This window comes from Lagopus leucura, unplaced genomic scaffold (genome assembly GCF_019238085.1).
Source record: "Lagopus leucura isolate 7727_CA_CO unplaced genomic scaffold, USGS_WTPT01 Super-Scaffold_100002, whole genome shotgun sequence".
NCBI lineage: Eukaryota > Metazoa > Chordata > Aves > Galliformes > Phasianidae > Lagopus > Lagopus leucura.
In genome coordinates this window covers 24,548,985-24,554,984 of record NW_024962263.1, presented here as the reverse complement: position 1 = coordinate 24,554,984, position 6,000 = coordinate 24,548,985, and positions in this window count along the sequence as shown.

Below are 6,000 nucleotides of genomic sequence, written 5' to 3'. Positions count from 1 at the left end.
GACTTAGATTTTTTAAATTTTTATTTACTTATTATATTATTATTTTATTTATTTATTTAATTTAATTTTGTGCAGGGAGCTATGTAAACCAGCTTAGCATCCCTAGAACTATTTGTTAATAAACAGGACATATAAAAATTAATTCTAGCGTGCATCTCAGGCTGCAATGTTATACTGCAGTTGTGCAAATAGGTGAAAATGCTGATACATTTCATCTGTGTGGATGCACATCCTTGTTTTTAGGACTTTAATAGCAGAAGAGAAAAAAAAAAAGAGCAGGTATGTGTAGTATTCATTTCATGATCTCCAGACAGTTTAGATTAGTTTAGCAGGGGGCTGAATCCAATTAATTCAACACTCAATTCATTTGATGTTTCATTGACAGCAAGTGGCATTTGTTGCTCTCTTCATGTTGTCTCTCCAGTAAAAATCATTAGTGCTCTCGTAATAGGCTTAAATTTCTGGCACTACTGCTGCAGCAGCAGTACAGAGGCCTTCTCTTGACTCATTTGACAGAAATCCCAGAGGGGTCAGCTCCTATGTGTTGGGTAATTAGTTAGCTTGCTGGATGATCCCTCCAATAAGGTTTGATTGAGTTGTCTTGGCAGGGTTAAGCCTGTCTGTTTGTGGTTGGTATTGCAGATAGTTTTTATGACTAAAGAAACCACTGCAGTTATTTGTGAATTTTGGAATTGGGCAGAATTCTCAGGAGATGCTGAAAACATCAAGGGAAACATGCTGATGCAATCAAAAAATCATTAACCAGAAAAAAGATATTTAAATATATATATATATATATATTTATATATATATATATATATATATATATGTATATAGATAAGATGTTTAAACATGGGTGGCTGATCTTGCTTTATCTTCCCAAGTCCTGCAGTTTCTCACTTCCCTGCTTTGTGGGTCAGATGCTTTGCAGCCAATTTACATCGATTCCTGGCACTGTTTTTAAAGGAAGCAAGGGGGAACAGTGAGAAGTCTCACTTTCTGCCAACAACAGGAAGTATACGCTCTTTGAGTCAGACAGCTTGTTTCAGCGATGCCTTTTGTTGAACCAACAAATTGCTGGACTGCACATCTGATCTTAACAGTGTATACTGCTGCTTGGCAAATCCCTGGAAATGCATGAGCACACAGCAGTGTCGTGGATGGGCAAGTGAAAGGCACTATACCATTGCAATCCTCCTTCTTCAGAAACAGTATGCACTTTACAGGCCAGCTGTCTGAGGGAAGAGAGGAAATGGTTATAATACCTTTCTCAAGAGATTTCCTGTAGCTCTGAATGTGCAGCTACTGAAATCTTGCTAGGGATGGGCACTGGAGTAGAATGAGGTCTTCTGTTAGCATTTCTGGTGATGCTGCTGTGCCACATAATATTGCTTTCTTGTATCTTGGTTGGAGAGTGACACTGTTGGATCATTTATTTCATTTTTCTGCCTGACATGGGCTAAAGAACTCTATGAGGTCTAGAAATTTGTCCTACGTTTTTTTCAAAAATCCCATAAGTCAGTTTGAAATCCTAATTTTCCTGATTCATAGTTAAGATTGAAACTAAAACAAGGCTAGCTTTTAGTGTTTTACTGTCCCACAAATATCTTTGTATTAAATTTACCATTCCCTCTGCTCTGCTCCCTGGACTCTCGGTGTTTGTTTCTCCTGGATGTATGCTTTGTAGCTCCATGCCAGCAAACGTGCCAAGGTGTGCAGTAGAGGAGAACACATCCCTGTGAGGCAACGTAGCTGAGGCCGGCGGCTGATGGATACCTGTGAGGCAGTTGTCTAATGGCTGAGAGTCAGGGTTGTGGCACAATCTGCTTTGTTCCCACATCATTATGTGCACTTGCTGCAGCTCTGACACTGGAGGAACAGATCAGCCTCAGCAGGGCACGTCCCAGGCTGAATGCAAAGGGCATGTGTAAGCAGTGGTTTGACTCCAACTGCAATGCTGTCAGGAAGCACTCATGGTGGGAGAGGTTACAGAGTGAGACTATGCGAGGCCCTGTGAAAAAGCCTTTATTCTGCTTATCTGGAGTGAAAGCTCCAAGGATACCTTCAGCACTGAAAAATATGAGCTGTGCAGCATCCCGTGGTGTGGTGTTTAGCAGCAGGGCCCTCCACTCCTGTACATCTTTTTGGAGAGCTGCTCCTCAGAGCTGCTAGCTGACATGATCCTGCCTGTTCTCATCACACCGGCATTTTAGCTTCCTAAAGATTAGTGCAGCATGTGTATTGAGTTCAGAGAAAGTTAGATACTGATGTGATATTCCCAATTATTTAAGTGGCCAGAGGCTCAGTGGAGAAAGCACATGGCACAGTAGCATGTGGAAAAGCTGACCTTTTGACTTGGATATTTATCTAATTGTAAAGGAAATTGGGCAAGCATTGCACTTAGGAGAAGCAGAACCAAAAGGAAAGCTGTTAGCTTTCCCCTTTGCACATACTGTTTCTCCAGAGAAGATGTGGTGATCCTGCAAAATTTGACAAGGAGGGTGTAACAAGTCCTTCCCTATTTTCTGGAAATCCCACCCTCTTTCCACAGCTTATCTGAAGTTTCTATTTTGCATGTTGGTATTTGTGCAGTTTCCAGTGAGCCTTCTGTTTTCTGCTGTAAATGTGCCTGCAAACTAAATTCATCATATGCTTCCTTTTCTTTGGAGCACAATGTTTCCATTGTTGTTTTTTTGTTTGTTGCTTTATTTTCCCTGAGATAATTGAGATGCTAAATAGAGCAGTTTGATCTTTTTTTTTTTTTTTTTTTTTTTTTTTTTTGTCCAGCTTAGAAAAGCATCCCAGCCACAAAACAGGTTTTGTATGTCTTTATATACGATACATCTGTTGTAAAGCTCATTATTTTTCTACAGGAAAACAGAAAAATCAGACAGAAGACCTCTTTTCCAGTATCATTTTCTCTTTTATCTATGCTTTGTTTCGAGACATTTGCAAAGCAAATGTTGTCTAACTGCAACAATTGATCATGGAAAAGATTATGTATCTTTGCATGCTAGGCCAAAACGTTCCGTAAATTTAGGTAGCATAAGATCTTTCAGTAAAGGAAGGTAAAATAGCATCTGTTGGTTGAATATACACAAATTATTAACTGTTTTGAATTAGATACATATAGTGCGCACACGCAAACACACTTTGATATAATTGAAAGCCCAATTTGAGCTCTTAGATTTTTTTACAGCTTTTGTTTACAGCTCTGAGTTTAGTGCCAGGGCCTGCAAATATGGACTCCTGAGTTTATGACCCACTGAAGAGGAAGCCTAGCTTGTGGTTAGCAGATAAGCAAGTGGTAGAAGACCTGGCTGCCAGTTCTGATTTTGTCACTAACTCATTGCATGATCTTGCGTAAGGAATTCAGGCTTTGCCACAGTTTCCCTTTCAGGAAAGGGGGAAGGATTTAATAGTTTCACAGTAATGGTTCCTTTTACCAGCTCTTCTGGAAGCTATGGAGTAAGTTTAAAGATAATAAGATAAAATAGTATTCCTATTTTGTTCTGAGTCACTAAAGAGAAATCTATTTATTGTAATAATTCCCCTCTTCTCACACCCAGTCAAGAGAGCTAAATATCTCCTATATTTGAAATAAAAATTTATATTCTCCAGAACTATGTCTCCAGAGGCTGTAATACTAAGAAATATCAAAAGCAAATATTTTAGCATTGATGACAAACTGAAAAGGATTGTTAAGAAGGATTTACACTATGTGACTCTGCTTTGTCAGGTATTGCAGAAAAAAAGGAAGTATGAATGTATAGCAAGAACACCTGCATTGGCCATGTGGATTTTTTATTAATTTTTTTGCAAGGGGAGGGTGGGAAGTTGCTGATATCCAAACAAAAAGTGGTTTTATTTCACAATTTGATTTTACATTTAAAAATAATCAAGGCAAAGAGGCCAACTCTTTCATAGTATAAAAGATGGCCAAATATTAAGAATATTGTCTTTTTTTTTTTCCTGAAGTGCACTGGTTTTGGCCTTTCTTAATTCTGTGGTAATAACCCTTATGGTAGAAAGTAATTTCTTTCTTCATCTCTGCTGAACTTGATGTGTTAATTTTTCCACCCAATTCACCCTTCATTTCCCTTCTGGTCTTCTCATCACTTATGGTACATTTGCCCCTACCTTCAATGGCCAAATTATGATTCAGCCATCAAGAACTGTTTTACAAACTCAAACAGATGCTTGTAGTCTCTCTGTTCTGATTCAGGCCCTGGAATTTCATTGAAAGTCTTTAATTTTAGATTTCTTAATCCACTAATGCGTGAATTTCACTGTCATCCTAATACTGCTTTAACATTTCCGTTAGATCAGCTTTCTGCTGATTTCTACTCTCTCTGCAGATTGGGATCCAGTCTTTGTTAAAAGGTCCATTACACGCAGTGTATTTATGACTTAGGGAGAAGCAGTGCACTGTAGATATGTGAACTGCAGGGTGTTTTATTAGTGAGTTCTTCATCAGCTTGATTATTTTCCCTCATTCACGTTTACTTGGGTTACTTCAGTAGAATTCTCCTGATGGGTACTATTTTAATATCAGACCTTTTAAAACTGGTTTTTACCTTAGGCACTTCTATTTAAAATGGTAAGGCAGATGTTTCCAAAGCAGAAGTAATCATTCTAATTTGTAATAATATTTAATTGAGCCTAAAAAAAAACCCACCCTACCAATATGTGGAAGTGTGTTAAGTGCATTTGCTATAGACTATGCAAATGAAGTACTATATATATTGTTAGACTCTATTCATGTCAGCTTAGTGACTGGATGCAATGCAAAAATAGTTTTTTAACGTTTCAGACTAGGACTTCAGAGATGCGAGGGGTAAATCTTAAATGTGCTGTGCTAAAGAAAGACAGCAAGTAAAATTCATGTCAGTGCTTCTGTTACATGTGCCAGCAAATATGTTTTTCAGCAGTATTTAATTTCTCTTTTGATCCTACACAAGGGAGAATGTCTCGCAGTCTTTCCCTTGGTTAAGCACAGGCATCTCTGTACCACGATAAAAATACTTTTTTTTATTCTACAACCACCAGTTAAACAAATCTGCAATGTTTGAATCTGTATTTGAACAGCCCTGAATTTTAAGGATCTGTCTTTTAATTTTGAATGCATATAAAGGCTGCAGTATTTAGTCCTTATCAATGCAATGGAAATGCTACAAAGCTGCAGCCAAACAGATGTAACTACAATCTGCAAGAAAAATAGAGAGGAAGATAAAGAAAACCCTCCTTTATATGTAGCGTATCGTACATATGTGTTAAAACTTCTCCCTGAGTATTTATATTGTTTTCTGAGTTGTTCTGGTAAAGTTTCATTCCAACCCACTTTCTTGAAGCATCAGCACACTGTCTGTAGGCTCTGAGTGACCCCTGAGGCCGTAGGGAGTGCCCTAGGGACTGCTGGGGAGGTGAGGAGAGGGGCTGGTGTGTTTGCCTTGCCTTGCCCCTTGCAAGAAAGAACTTCCACGGGCTTCACCCCAGGCCTGCATCTCACTTGGTTCCCATTGCTCTGGTGCACGCAAATAGAAGGTATTCACTCAGAATCTGTTTTACTGTTTGCCTGTGGAATGACGTGGAGTTTGTAGGCTTTAAATTGATAATCAGAGCCTGCTGAAATAAGTCACTGACATTTTCACCGGCTTAACAAGTGAGGGTTTTGGCCCCGAAAGCTTCAGCGCAGTTCCCCCTGCCTGCGACGCAGCTTTCCCTGGGAAGTGCTGAGAGTAACCTCGGGCAGACTGGCGGCTCAACATTAAAATTTAATCTGGTTGAACACCGAGTGGGAAACAAGAAGTGAAAACTGTCAACTGTGCCCAGATCCATTCAGATCACTTCTAGGGACAGTTTTGATACCAAATTATCCTTGTTATGCAAATTTCCTCACCAACCGGCTGGTTCCCAGTTATGCATGGGGAGAAGCGGTGGCCACATCTGCTTCCCGTTTTGCCGTTTCAGAGACGAGCCATCTGTTTGGCCTCATCCCGA